This window comes from Mastigoproctus giganteus, chromosome 1 (assembly GCF_048544385.1).
Source record: "Mastigoproctus giganteus isolate SK-2022 chromosome 1, ASM4854438v1, whole genome shotgun sequence".
NCBI lineage: Eukaryota > Metazoa > Arthropoda > Arachnida > Uropygi > Thelyphonidae > Mastigoproctus > Mastigoproctus giganteus.
The window spans coordinates 233,263,677-233,279,826 of NC_143575.1; the positions used below are offsets into that span (position 1 = coordinate 233,263,677).

Sequence of the window (16,150 nt, forward strand, 5' to 3'; positions counted from 1 at the left end):
AAATAAATAAATCTATAAATAAATAAAGGGGTTTGGAGCAGATAGGGGCTTACTTGCGAGCGAGTTAGCCCATGCGAGGAAGATGTCAGTGGTCATGGGGGACTGTTGGTTCTTGTTGGCGAAGATTCTTTTCCCAAGTTTCATTCTGTGTGCAATCCAGTCGTTCTGCGCCTTCCTCCGAATGCGTAGGAAGCGAGCCCGATGTTTTTTATAGAGTTGATAGTCGGCTTGATTCAGAGATTTGTCTTCTATAAGGTTTTGCAGGCTACATCCGTATATCTAATATGTATGATGCATTCTACAGCTTCAAAACGAGATGAAAATGATTAGTGCATAAAGATTTTAATACCCTTCTGCCTGAAATAGATTCATGTAACTTTTGCCTTCTTCGAACGCAATTACTTTTTTTTGTATGGCAGCCTGTGGTTTAGCGTCAGGTAACCATAAACTCCACACACTTTCGCATATAATGGTTATGATTGATTCCCATGAACTGTCTTCGAGGGTTTCTTTTATTATCACCTTCCTTCCTACACCGGATGGAAGAGACCTGGGTTTGAATTACATCAGTGACGCGAGTAACTTTTATGGTCCTTTTTCACTCCGTGGCTGAGTTAGTCACTCTCAGGCGAGGATAGCAAGGTTGTTTCCTCGTGGAACCTAGGGATTTTCGTCCAGAAAAACAGGGAATCGATCAGAGAACACACACACACGCAATTTACAGACATGTTGTACACTGGTAGATGAGGTAATTCTCAGGTGGCTCTAACATGACGGTCTTTTTTTTTTTTTTTTTTTTTTTTTTTTTGCACCCGCGCACTTGTATGTTTTACGTAATTCGTCCCAGTCTACAAGGAAAAAAACCCCTAAAATCTCTTGAATTATAATGTTAAATTGTAATAGAATGTTAAATCTCTTGAATTATAATGTTAATATGTGCATAAATATTTGCTTTTTGTATTTGAACCCGTGTCGTTCACTGCCGTGAAGGAAATATTTCATATAATTTCATGTGCAATAAATATTCATTATTTATTTATAATTCTTTGAAAATTTAACGGCGTGTTGCATATACGATGCTCATAGTTGAAGCACATCTCTCAGTTGCCAATTTCTATTATGGTGTGGTTAGATTGCGCTTGATTGATTAGTCCAACTACTTTCAGGTGAAATCCTTGATAGTTGTCAGAGCCATTAATGCGGCAGAAGCATTACTATTCTAACTTCTACTGTGCTGGAAAAGTATTTTCTTCATTTCTTCGAAAGAATTTTCTTATCTTTGAAGTTAATTGCCATAGCTTCTGAGACGGCTTCTTTCCAGGATGCAACCGCAGTACCACTGATGAGATGCCCTTATTCCATATTCTCCCTCGACTCATCTTTCAAGTTGTTTTATAGCCTAATGAGCGTTGTTCTTGTAATTTAGGTCAAAGAATTGTTTGACGAAAGCTGTGCTTTATTCACTAAGGAGCATAAAAATTTGCCGTTCTCGTTAATGACGAGAAGTTATGCGGGTACCAGTACTGTGAAGAGATAAGAAAAGTAGTAAAATTACTACGCAGAAGGAAAGGAAGTCCGCGCACACGATCAGTTTCTTAATTAATGCAGGCTAAGAGGTGAGAAATAGCATATCTGAAATGAAACTTTTGAGGGAAATAAATGCAAAACTCTTAAAAAAATATTTATCTCGCTCGTTCATTTTGCGTTAATAACATGTTAAAATAACATGTACAGAAAGAGCACTTTGAAATGAAAAAAATGAGAGTTTTTAGAGCTTTCACACCTATAAACTTCTGGTCGTTAATTATCGACTACTTAAATAAATTCAATATCAAAAATTTTCGACCGTTTGGATAAAATTAATCCCTCATGTAACCTCTTCGCGCTGCTGTTGCTTCGTTTTTCGTTTGTGTGCTTCTGATCTTACAAAATTATACGAGTTTTGACAAATATATCGATATAATTTAAATTGATTTCTTTAGGGTCTTGGACTCAGTCTCTTATACAAGATATTTATTAAATTAGAAGTGTATGGAATTCCAAATTCCTTCTTATTCTGGCTAAAGAATTGCATTTCCAACAGAACGCATGAAATTTATGTAGACTATCATCTGATATTTTTGTGCTCACAAGGTGGGATTCCACAAAGATCACTATTGGGTCAAGTGTTGTTTAACGATCTGACATTAAAACTTGAACAGCTACCAATTTAATTTTTAGCCTATGTGATATTGAATTTATCGTAAAAGATAAAAATCAAAGTCTGTTTCTCTATTACTTCTTATAGAGATTGGTGTTGACTTATTCAAGCCATTTTTTAAACAGCAGAATGAGCAACAAATAATAATCTACATTTAAACATCAACAAATCCAAAGGTGATGACCGTTCTCATGTAAATTAAACGTTTATGCTATATAAAATGTTACCTAAATTACCAATGAATTACCTGGGTATATAATCATAGGGTGTTGGGATTAGGCTATTTACAGTGTCACATTTATATCTCATGTAATCTAAGACAACGTTGTTTTATGGATATAATAATTTGTCTAAATCATATACGTTTGTCTAAATTATTAGATATAATTGTGTAAGAGAATACCATGGTGACTGCCTTTTGTGCATTGCACCAAAGATAGAGAATGATGTGGGTATATATATATATATATATATATATATATATATATATATATACGAGGGGAGGGTTTTGAAAAGTTTTTAGCTCAATATAGATCGCAAAGGTTTTCCTGAAAGACAATATTGCCCTTCTGTGCTGTGACTCTTCGTGCATGTTCACAGAAAATTTCAGCTTTGTGACTATTCTTCTCCTTTACAGAGGACGATGAAGTGTGGAAGGTGAATGAAGAGACCGATTGTTGAGAGAATCAAGCATGATGCTTTCATTGAGTACCTTCATTTAAAGGGAATGTCGCTGAAAGAAATTCTTGAAGATATGCAGCAAACATTAGGGGAATCTTGTCCTTCACACGCCACGGTCAAAAACGGGGTTGCAGAATTTAAGTGGACGAGACAATGAAGATGCACCTCGCAGTGTGTTACTGTGCCTGTTACCGTGTCGACACATGCATTCAGCATCTCCTATGAACGAACTCACAATATTGTGGTGAATGCTTTAAGAACGAAGTAGATTTTTTCGAGGTGGGTCCCTAAAGCACTGAATACAGATCAGAAGCTGGAAAGAGTGAGGTGTCCTCATGAGATTGTGCAGCCTTTTGAAGCTAATGAAGCTCAATTTTTGGGGCGGTATGTCACTGCAGACGAAATATGGGTGCACCGCTTCGACCGTGAAACAAAAGAACAAATAAAATAGTGGTAGCATCCCTCTTCTCCCCTCCTAGAAAGTTTCGAGTGCAGAAGTCGGCTGGGAAAGTCATGGCATCCATCTTCTGGGACGTAGTGATCATGGTTGAATTCCTGGAACGAGATGTCACTATCAATGCCAAATATTATTCTAACCTACGGAAATATTTCTGCGAGGAACTGAAGCTCCAAAATCGCAGGAAATTGGCCAAGGGAGTTTTGCATCAAGAAAAAGAACCGGCGTACACAGCGTTTGTTACTCAGGCAGCATTGCGCTGTGTGAGTAACAAACGTTGTGAGTTCGAGTTATTACAGCATCTGCCCTACTTACCGGATTTGACTCCATCGGACTATTTTCCAGTTCCATATCCCAAAAAGGATTTGACAGGATAGAAATTCGACAGTGACAATGCTGTAATGGATCAGTAAACAACTGGTTTGAGTCAAAATTTTCTGAATCTTATTTGAGCGGGTTACGAAAGTTAGTGGATTGTGATAGAAAGTGTGTTGACTTAAATGGGAACTACGTTGAAAAATAAATGAGTTTTCACTTTCCAGCATTCCTCCTATGAGAGTCTAGAAACTTTTCAACCTCCTCTAGTTTTTTTTCCCGGAAAGAGTACGCTAAAAATAAGTCCTATCACAAATAAAATGAGCTCGTTTTAAAAAAAAATTTAACTGTTTTTGGAGGTCGATTAGTATTAGTATTATTGTCATATTAGGGTTACCAGAAACAACGTGCACGTATATTTCACATACCAAATATTACAAGTATAGTAAAATTGTATATCGTACAGTATTATATTCTATTGCACAATAAAATATGTATCTACATTCCCTGGCCAATGGCTGTAACCGGGTATCCCTTAGAAGAAATAATAATAATAATGATAACAATAATACAATACAATACAATTTATTTTCATCAATAATAATAATAATACAATACAGTACTATACAAATTTATTTATCATTTGAATTTGTTTACAATACAAGAACTCGTTAAGAAAAGTAAATTTCTTGGCAACAAGTTGAAATTCATCAGTTAAATCAGTTTTTGCATACCAAATTGTTATCTAACAGAAAAGACAATGAAGTCATTACACATAGTACATTCCACTCTGTAAACAGAGGTAGTGATTGATCCGCATTGAAAATCTATTCTACTGTATCATTGAGTAGCAAAAATTTTCTTACTAGGAATTTAAATTTGGAGATTGAATAACCTCTACTGAGCCTGAAATCAACGCTTGCCAACAAGTTATTTAATATGTTTATTGTATGCCTATCTCCAAATCTATTTAGTACCCTACTAAATAGAGGCAAAACAACTGCTTTTGGATTCCTTAAGTTGTGTGAAACATTCCTTTGAAGATTCAACTCTTCATAAATAGTGTTAAGATTTTTCAAGAATGAATTTAACTTCAGTTTTTGAATTGGATATAGTATTTTGTATTCTTCAAACAGGCCTCTGAGGTTGGGTATATTCATATTGTAGATTTAAATGTTTTTCACCAACCTTGTGTAGAAATAAAACACAACGAAAACGAAAACTGAGATCTTGATAACTATGTGTATTTATAATAAATTATAATTGCCTGTATTTACAATAAATATATTTAACTTTACAACTCAAATATGTGAAATATACATTAAAATTTACTGGGTTAACAACAATAAAATACATTAAAATATACTAAATTAAAAGCGGTAAAACCATAGCTTTCGAAGGCTCCTGCCTTCTTCTTCAGCGGTATTTTCTTTGCTCTGCTGTGCGTCTTTAAATACCAGCAGGTTCACGGTACTCATCACGTGTTTCATTCCTACGTGTTCCGTTCTCTTGTGTTATGGAACAGGAAGTGGCTCGAGAGGGGGTCATACGGAACCGTTCATCCCTTCTGAGGATAGTGGCCTCAAAGAGGGGATGGATCCGCGTTCCTCTATCTCTATTAATGTTCACTGTGGAACAGATCTGCAAACTCTCGAGCCACTTGCGGTCCCAGAACTTATGCGCCCGATCGGTGATGATAGCATCGTCCGGGGAGATCTGGTGCTGCTTCTCCCAAAAATGCTCGGCCACGGCGGACTTACCATATTCCGCATTTCTTATTGCCTTAGTGTGCTCCCCCAGACGATCTTTGAGACGGCGTTTTGTTTCCCCTACATAACACTCCCCACAATCCGGGCATCTAATATTATATACGACCCCACTTGCATTCTCTTTTTGAATGGGGTCCTTTACTTGTGACACGATTGTGTGCAGCCTCCGCCCCGGAAGCTGCACACAACGCGTCTGATAATTTCTTAGTATTCTAGTTATATGATCGGTTAAACCCGGATAGTAGGGAATGTATGCAGTGGATACTGGCGTAAAAGATTCGCCTCTCCTCTGATTTCCTTTAACATATCTTTCTATAATCCTCTGGGGGTAGCCACATTTTGTAAGATCCGTCGTGACGCGTTCATACTCTACCTTCCTATCCTCGGAGGTACTACAGTGTGATTTTGCCCTGTCAACTAATGTTCTAACCACACTGTTCCTATGATGGTTGGTCTGAGCTGAATTGTAGTGCGAATATTGCCTTTACACATCGATTTCCTATAGACCTTAGTCTTTAGCTGTTGGTCTTCTCTACAGACCAACACATCTAGGAACGGCAAGATTCCTCCTTCTTCTGCCTCCGAGGTAAATTGTTCCTAGATGTGTTGGTCTGTAGAGAAGACCAACAGCTAAAGACTAAGGTCTATAGGAAATCGATGTGTAAAGGCAATATTCGCACTACAATTCAGCTCAGACCAACCATCATAGGAACAGTGTGGTTAGAACATTAGTTGACAGGGCAAAATCACACTGTAGTACCTCCGAGGATAGGAAGGTAGAGTATGAACGCGTCACGACGGATCTTACAAAATGTGGCTACCCCCAGAGGATTATAGAAAGATATGTTAAAGGAAATCAGAGGAGAGGCGAATCTTTTACGCCAGTATCCACTGCATACATTCCCTACTATCCGGGTTTAACCGATCATATAACTAGAATACTAAGAAATTATCAGACGCGTTGTGTGCAGCTTCCGGGGCGGAGGCTGCACACAATCGTGTCACAAGTAAAGGACCCCATTCAAAAAGAGAATGCAAGTGGGGTCGTATATAATATTAGATGCCCGGATTGTGGGGAGTGTTATGTAGGGGAAACAAAACGCCGTCTCAAAGATCGTCTGGGGGAGCACACTAAGGCAATAAGAAATGCGGAATATGGTAAGTCCGCCGTGGCCGAGCATTTTTGGGAGAAGCAGCACCAGATCTCCCCGGACGATGCTATCATCACCGATCGGGCGCATAAGTTCTGGGACCGCAAGTGGCTCGAGAGTTTGCGGATCTGTTCCACAGTGAACATTAATAGAGATAGAGGAACGCGGATCCATCCCCTCTTTGAGGCCACTATCCTCAGAAGGGATGAACGGTTCCGTATGACCCCCTCTCGAGCCACTTCCTGTTCCATAACACAAGAGAACGGAACACGTGGGAATGAAACACGTGATGAGTACCGTGAACCTGCTGGTATTTAAAGACGCACAGCAGAGCAAAGAAAATACCGCTGAAGAAGAAGGCAGGAGCCTTCGAAAGCTATGGTTTTACCGCCTTTAATTTAGTATATTTTAATGTATTTTATTGTTGTTAACCCAGTAAATTTTAATGTATATTTCACATATTTGAGTTGTAAAGTTAAATATATTTATTGTAAATACAGGCAATTATAATTTATTATAAATACACATAGTTATCAAGATCTCAGTTTTCGTTTTCGTTGTGTTTTATTTCTACACAAGGTTGGTGAAAAACATTTAAATCTACAATATAATATAGTATTTTGTATTTTAACAAAAATTGCCTTCTCTTATTCAGATCATTCCAAGAGTTTGTCCCCATTAACAGTTTCAGGATCCTATTTAGTAAATTGTTTATAACCCTTATTTCAGTTATATTTGCTCTTGCCAATACATTTACTAAATAATTGAGTTGGGAGTCCAGTAATGCATAATGTACGGTGACTTTTTTTCTTTGATTCAATTTATTTTTAATATAATAAAAGTACACATAAAATCTCATTTTTTTGTACAAATTTGTTATTTGCATTGCCCAACTTAGATTATAGTCTATCCATAACCCAAGGTAACAGTGATTTGAAACTTCTTCAACTGTTAGACAATTGCAATTCTGGAAGTTCTGTTCATGTAGGCATTCATGTTTATGTAATTTAATAGAGGGTGAGTGTCCAGATTTTGGTGAGGGGGTCTAATTACCAAGAATTTGGTTTTTTCAAAACTGAGTGCTAATTTATTGTCATGCAACCAGTTTTATAAATGTACTACATCCTGCTGTAAATCTAATGCCATTTTTGTAAGGTTCTTTCCAATTGTATATAAGATCTGCATAAATCTGCAAGTCATCTGCATAAATTTTTAAAAAGGAGTTCTTAATTACTTCGAATATGTCATTTATATAGATGTTGAACATGATTGGCCCTGCATGGGTGCCCTGTGGTACTCGTCTCTTTATATTGTATGATTTTCCCTTTGTATTTTCTACTTCAACTGTGATTTTTCTTTTGGTTAAATAAGATGTTAAGAGTTGATTGACTGTTCCCCTTATACCATATTTCAGTAATTTCTGTTTCAAGATTGAGATATCAATAAGTCATATGCGTTGGTCAAATCTATAAATAAGATCATTATGAAGTTATTATTGTTCAAATGTAAGTTAAAAGAGTCTACTAAACTCTCTAATAATGTCTGTGTGCTCTTACCCTTCTGATATGAGAATAGAGTTATTTAACAGTCCATACTGATGTAGATATTTACTTATATGGGTAAATATATAATTTTCTATTATCTTATTTATAACTGACTGTATTGTTATTGGTCTATAATTACAAAAGTCCTCAGGTGGTCCCTTTTTATATATAGGGATTATTTTAAAAGAAAATAAGTTTGTAGGATAGACTCCTGACGCCATCATCCGTGCTATAAGCTCCACCAAGAGAACAGTGAACTGTTCTTTATTTCTCTTTACTTCGGTTACTGTAATACAGTCAAGTCCGTAAGATTTATTGTTCTTTAACTGTTCTATGATCTTGAGAATCTCCGTGTACTGTGGAGCAATGATTACACAGGAGTTCACTACCTGAGGAAGATTATTTTTTTGAGCAAGGGAGTCTTGGCAATAGTGTATATTGTATCTGCTGAGCTGTAATACAGCTTTGGCAAATCTGTTTGCAGCCTCATATTATTTGTACCAGATACCTGTTCTGATAGTGTTTTGATTTGATTTCCCGTTGACTTTTTCTTCCTTGTACTTAGCAGGTTATTTATAATGCTCCATTTATCCTTTTGAGTTATCTGTTTATCCATAAAAAGTTGATTGTAGTAAGTGTTTTTTTTGTTTTCTAATCAAACCTATCAATTTATTTCTAATTGTTTTATAATTGTGATAATGTTCTATCTTTGATGGACAATTTCTATACTGCCTGAAGTATTTATCTCTTTGTACCATTAATTCTTCTATTTCTCTTGTCATCCAAGGTTTCTTATGTTTAATCCTGCTACTCCTGAAATTTGTGTTGCAAGCTGAGAGATTTATTTTTCTCTCCGTATTAATCCTCGAATTGTTTATCATTTGTATTATTTTATTTGAAAAGACATTTACATTAGTTGTGTAAGATGCTTGCTCTTGTCTTAACATGTTTTCTGTGTTGTGTTTCAGCTTGCCTGTTGATAAATATTTGTTCTTCGCAACATTTGTTAATTTTTTATGTTCACATGGGTGTTGTTTTGAGTACATATCTATTATTAGTATGCATGTTCTATGATCTGAAAGTTGATTCAGTAGTATGTAGGAATTTGCATACTTCAACTTTATATTTGTTATAAGATGATCTAAGCAGGAGCTTACTGTTCTATCTGCAGAGTATCTGAGTATTACATTTTCTATTTCATCGTTTAGTAAATTGATATTGAAGTCTCCCACTAGTATGGTCTTATCAGCTTGTATGTCTTCCCATTGCAGAATTATGTTATCTAATTCTATTAGAAAAGTGTTTATAGAATCTGATGGTGGCCTATAAAAAGCACAAATCATGAATGTGTTCTGTGGATCTTCTCCTAATAATTTGAGACAGCAGTTTTCGCAAGACTGAGTCTCGTGGTAAACCTGTATTGCCTTATAGCATGTTCTATAGTATATTATTATTCCAACACCCCTTCTCAACTCTCTCAATTTATAGACTTTGTTATATCCTAGTATGTTATAGTTGGCAATTTTATCACTTTTTATGTTAACCTCTGTTAAAACTATACAAAAAAATATATTTTTTCATTGCATTTATATATTGCAAAAAGTTAAACCAATTTTTTCTTAATGACCTGATGTTTAGAGCTACCAGAAAAAAACTGTTTTTTATCAATTAAAAGAGCTTGGCTATTTGGATTTTTTAAAAAATGTAAAGGTGAAATGAAAGTTTGTGATTCCTCAAAAAGCATACTTGATGTCTTAATATTACCTTAGGCCTAGATTTCAAGAAATTACAATTATTCACAATGAAGGAGTCTATTTTATATGCTGCAGGTCCTTTGAACTCAAGATTCTTATGGCTCTTGAAGAGTCATTCTTCTTCACGTAAATCCTTCCATGTTTTAACCATAAAAATTTGAAACTGTGAGTTTTTACTAATTGTTTTGTTTCCTAAAATAATTGCTTGAGGTGTGTTGTTAAGTTGTCATTTATGTAGATTGGAGCACTGCTGTTGTTCTGAAATACATCATTTGCTGTGAGTAGAATTTCCTTTGCCTTTCTCATCTATTTTTCCATTACCACATGATTTGAAAATTTCGCAATTAGTGTAGGCTTGTCATTTATTTTTTTGTTGTTAGATATATAGTAGTGTTCCACTTCGTTATTGTGCTGTAGCTTTAATGCAAGCCCCCAGCTGCTGAATAACATGCTCTAGGTCTTGGCCCGCTAATCCTGTTAATCCTACTATTTCTACATTATTTTCTAATAATTGTTGTTCTATCGAGTCAATCCGTGAGTTAAGCAGAATAGAATTCTCCTAATTTTTCTTGAAAGAAGCTTCCAGATTCACAAGTCTTTTATTGATAGCAGCGTTGGAGTCCTCCAGTTTGCTTATGCTATTTTGTATTTTATCGAAGGAATCTGAGACAAAAGCAATCGATTTTTTGATATCATCTACTTCTGTCTTGAGGTCTTCCATTTTCTTCCTTATTGGTACAATTTCTGTTAGTAAATCCAGTAAATGTATTTTACTGTATAGTTTCCTTAGTACATCTTTTAAATTTAGTGTGTTCACCTGCATTTGTGTAACCTCTAACTCTTCGTTTATGCCTGTTGTTGAATTCAGCAATTCGTGAAAATCTTCCGCCGAATAGGAAATTTCACTTCTTTCTTCCCTCTCTTCTGTCCTGCACAATATACACCTCCACTGCTGTTTCTTCTGCTTCGCCATCCCTTTATAGGTTGCTTCTTTCAATGAGCATCGAAAATGATATCCATTGTTGCAGCCATGACATACCACCTCTACCACGTGTAGCGGCAGATTGCACTTTTTGCATATATTTTGATTCATAATCGTAAATCTTTGGAGTAGTCAACACAAAACGCTTTAGCTAATGCACTTGCACTAAATAAACAGCAGAAGAAAGGATTAGACAACTTACAAATGGCAAAGATTTCCGATTTTCTTTAAGAGCGTTGATACAGTAGACATGCTTACTCTTAGCCCTCTAGCAGAAAAGTGATAATAATAATAATAATCCATCCTGTGTACTTGGTAACAATACCCGTTACGAGGTGCAACCCGCAATCAGGGAGAAATAATAATAATAATAATAAAAGTAATAACTGATAGACCTCATCGAGCAACAGAAATCAGCGATTGCTAACCTGAAGGATTACTTCCAGAAACACACATCAGCACTCCATCAGGCCATAAGGATGATAAACAAACGGTATATCCCCACTGAACCTAAGCGAGGAGTCTCCTCCCAACCTGGAGGCACAAACGAAGCTAGAAAGATGGGCAAAGAAGACACTCCACGGCAGACACTACAACCATCTCCATCAAGATCACATAGATTGCTTTCAATGCATGACTCACGTGCGGGACGCTTTTCCCCGAGACTGAAGGATTCATGCTTGCCATCCAAGACCAGGTAATCAACACCAGAAATTATAGAAAATACATTGCCAAGGAGCCCGGAGTATCCGATGGCACATGTCGACGATGCTACCTGGCTTCAGAAACGCACCAACACATTACTGCGGGATGCAAGGTGACCCGCCATCTCAAAGAATCATCTAAACGATAATGACTTGCCATCCTGAGTACTGTAGTGTGGTTATCCCACTGAGAAAACTAAAAAAACGGAAATGAAGCGATGTGGTCGCAACCCGTGCTTTTACAAATTTTTTAGTCATGAATAATTTGCATAATATGCGGCTCTGTAAGGTGGTAGATCGATTTCTATTGGATACTCGGAATTTGCATGTCAAGGTGCCTATTATATTAAATATCCACCTTCGGCGACACTGTTCACAATAAAATATTCATGAAAAACATTTTGTTCTGTTAATTTTGTCGAGCAGTGACTAACACGACAGCGCTCCATGTCTCAAAGCAAGGGCCCTCGTGGGTAGTACAGCTTATATAATCGTCGTCCCCCTCACACCAGGTGGAAAAGACATGAGTTCGAGTCCCGTCGATGACGCGAAGCGCCCATATATTTATAAATCTTTTGTGATATATATGGTCCTCGCGATGATACAAGGCCCATATATTTCACAAAAGGCCTACATATGCGCCTTTTGTGAAAAATGTCCATATATTCATATGGGCCTTTTTCACAGCGTAGCTGAGGTAATCGGTCAAGAGGGTATTATGATTTTCATTCCCGAAAACTCGGGGTTTCTTCCAGCAAACAGAAAATCGACCATAGAACATATACAATTTATAGACAGTATATATGGAGCAATATGGCGCCTTAGTCGCTGATGCTTCTAAAACCCTACTACAACAGCAACAACACAAAGCAAGGATTGTGAACATGTGGTTTAAAGAGAATAACGTCGAATGTATTACAGCGGCCAGCATACATTTTGATCTCAAAATAAATGAGCAGGTTTGGGATGAGTAGGAACACCGAATTAGGGTAAGACTAAGACGGTTCTTTCCGTTAGTGGAGTCACGAATGGTTTAACGGAGTGGAGCACATTACCACCAGCTTTCTACCAGAAAGTGTTGATTCCGTATCCTTTCACGCGTTCGCAAGGCTACTACGTATTACCTCATTGGAGTAGACGTGCTCTGGTTCACTCAGACAATGCTTGAGAACAGGACTATTATTGTTTGCGATGCCAATCGGCGCTACACCAGAACTATTACAGCTGGAGTCCTCTTTGGTAGCTTGTTCTCAGCTGTTCTTCTGCCTTTCATGACGGGCCGAACTGATATTATCACCTTCGCTGATGATATAAAGCTGTTCATTGCTATCAACCCTGGAGACACTGCTGACTACACAAATGCCTTAATCGTACAGAAAATCCAGAACCTCGAGGCCTTCCTCTCCGGTTTCGGCCTTCACATCAATCCTGAGAAGTCGAGATAGTTGACTTTCTCGCTCAAACGGAACCTAACGATGGTGCAACCCAATATAAGAGGATATGCGATTTCTGCTGTTCAGCAACACACCGATCTGGGCGTTATTTTTGACTAGAAGCTCTCCTTTCTACTACACATAGACCATCTGCAAATAAAGTTCTTTCGACTCCGGTGGATGCTTAAGCAACAACTTATGCATGTCCATGACCAGGCCGTTGGGTGCGGGTATATTAAGACATGTGTCTATCCGGTCGTGCTTTATGGCCCAGAAATCTGGACCTCAACTGCCGCAACGCATCTGAGACGGATTTTTGCGAGCGAATTTTGGTTATTGAAGTGGGCCATATGGAAATTTCGGCTTCCCCCTGCACCAAGGACCACCCAGATGGCAGCAGCTCTAATCATCAGATGTCTTCCTGACATTATCCATGAGAGAAGAGCCGACCGGGCTAGCCTGGTGGGTAAAGTGCCTGCCTGGCAATCTAAATATCGCGGGTTCGAATCCCGCCTCGGGCTTGGATCAGAGTAAAAATGCAAAAACTTTGGGAGGTGCATTATGGCTACAGAAGCCGATGCTGTGGCCACAGACACCAACAACTTAAAAAAAAAATGAGAGAAGACTCGTCTTTGCTGTAAAAATAATGGTTGGAATTATTTCGGACCCAGATTTCTGTGCTGGTTGGAGGATCCCGGTCCCAAGCCTTCGGGCCAATCCAGTCCTTCAGGCCACCCCAAACCGGTTAAAGTTATCCAATCGGTTCTTACCCGTGCAAATGCTGCAGTACATATACTCCTTGGATGGCGACCTCTACAAGTTCGCATTGGATAAAAAATATAGGCAGGACTTCATCGACTTCCTTCTCAGGACCACGTCACAGGACATTAGAACCTGCTCCCAAGGACTTGTCCATCACTGCCGTGGATCCATCACTACAGTATTCCAACTTTCTGCGCCTGTTCAGATCATTCCAGCACTGTAAAAGGATCCTTGGAGAATAATATAACATGATAACACGCTGTTGTGTATATATGTTCATATGTAAATTTTTAATTTGTTTTCCAATGTTTAATCCTACATTTGTATAATTAGTAATAATATTGTTTTTTTCTCCTATCTCATCCTTGTTTATTACATTATATTAGCCTTTACTGTAAACCCCTGGCTTGTAGCCGTGAAGGGTATTGTGTACGGCGTGTGCGTTTTGTATGCAATAAAGAGTTCTTCTTTCACAACGCAATGAAAAATATCATTACGGTCAAAAGTTGACGAATATGCTATTAATTTTTTTGAATAACTACTTGTTTTTGTCCATAACTAAGTGTTCATTGACTTTTGATAGAATAATGTATAGACTAATTTTAGTGGTAGATTAAATTTTCTCTTTATATGATATAAGAGATATGACGAATCTCAGTTTAATAATTAAATAGTTTGTTTTTTGACCAAATTAGGGAATGGTCCATCCAAAGACCCAAATAAAAGTGTGCTGGTACCATTCAGCATTGCCATAATAACATTTCTGACCATGATATAAATGAAGACAGCAGTGTTGTGAAATTGACTTCGTTTTTGAATATCATTAGCTTTGTTTTTTCCTGACTAATTACTAACTGGTTATCATGAACCTACTTTTACATGGAAATGAAGTCTAACTGCAGTACTGAGGACATTTGAGGTAAGTTTTTTCTAATACAGTGTAGAATAATATCATCTACATGTAATTTTTTGTACTTTACAATTAATATTAAGCATTTCATTCATGTTAAATAATACAGTATTGAGCCGGAGTGAGTACTTGCGTACCCTCCCTTATAATCTTTTATTTCCCATATTCAGTGTTAGCAGTAATCTTTCTATTTTTAAGATAACATTCAAATATGTTGATCTTCCTTCTGAACCCATAGTTATAAAATTTTCTCAATAATAAAGATATGACAGTTAGATAAAATGTTTAATTAAATCAGGAAAAAAAATTAAAATGTTACTGTTATTTAAATGAAGCCTAAGTGTTTCTGTGAGTTCTGCTAATAGAGTATGTGTTCCTTTATTATTTTCACTGGAATTATAGATTTATCTTTAGTCCGTGTTCGTTATTTTCTTATTTGTACCAAGACCACTAAGAGTACGAGGCACCGGTGTATTGTCTATAAATTGGATGTATTCTGTGGTTCGTTTTTATTATTTATTCAGGTAAAGAAGAAATTATATCTCTCCCCAGACAGCAAACATGTGTTACGAGGGTAAACACAATTATAACAGATTAAAACAATATATACATTGAATAATATAAAAGATACAGAGATCTAATCAAATTAATTACAGCTATAAATACATTCAGCAGCCCTCCAAGAAGGGTGAGGGAGTGTCGGAAAGTTGTAGAAGGCTGTCCGGAACAGGAGAAGGAGAACAGGGCATCCTCAAACACAGAAGCCTGCGGAGAGCGAAGGAAAATTGAAGCGTCTAAAATTGCAAGATGGCGTAAGTGTCAGCAAACACTTTTGATCTGTAGGCCTTGTCCACGCAAATCGTCTCGGGGTTAATATTTAGGTCGTTCAGGAGTCCAGTCGTGTTTGCTGGGAACATATGATTGAGCGAGCTAATTTAGTATTAGTATTAGTAACGGCCGCATGGTGCAAGAAAGCCTATGGCTTATGCTGCACCAGCCAAAAAAAAAAAAAAAAAAAAAAATCCGAACAAAACAATGATAAAAACAAAAAATAAATAAATAACTAAATAATAATAATTAATAAATAAAAAAAATAAAATAAATAAAAAGGAAATTAAACCTATCATCCTATGCGCTTCCCTTACCCGAAAGTACTATCCAGATGACCTTTGAATTTCCCCAAACTGTCGGCCTCTACCACCCATGAAGGCAACTTATTCCAGTAATTTATAACTCGCTGGCTAAAATAGAACTTCCTGCAGTCCAATCTAAACATTTCCCCCCGTAACTTGAATTTATGTCCCCTAGTTCTAGCATCATTTATAATCTTGAAAATTTTGTCCTCATTCATTTTACTGATGCCTCTCAGAGCCTTAAACACCTCAATCAAATCTCCTCTAAGGTGTCTAGTTTCCAAACTCTGCAACCCACATATTCGAAGTCTTTCTTCATAAGGACGCCCCTTTGCCGATCTCACCAGGCGAGTTA

The 16,150-nt window shown here is 37.1% G+C and overlaps 1 protein-coding gene across 2 annotated transcripts in view; it reads left to right on the forward strand.

Moving 5' to 3' along the window:
* The window catches only part of LOC150091609 (regulator of G protein signaling 7-binding protein A-like), a 270,327-nt gene that overhangs the window by 151,547 nt on the left and 102,630 nt on the right, over positions 1–16,150 (forward strand). For both annotated transcript variants that reach the window (XM_090384894.1, XM_090384901.1), the window contains exon 2: positions 14,448–14,671. The gene's annotated coding sequence lies outside the window, so the exon portion shown is untranslated. The remainder of the gene's footprint in view (positions 1–14,447; positions 14,672–16,150) is intronic.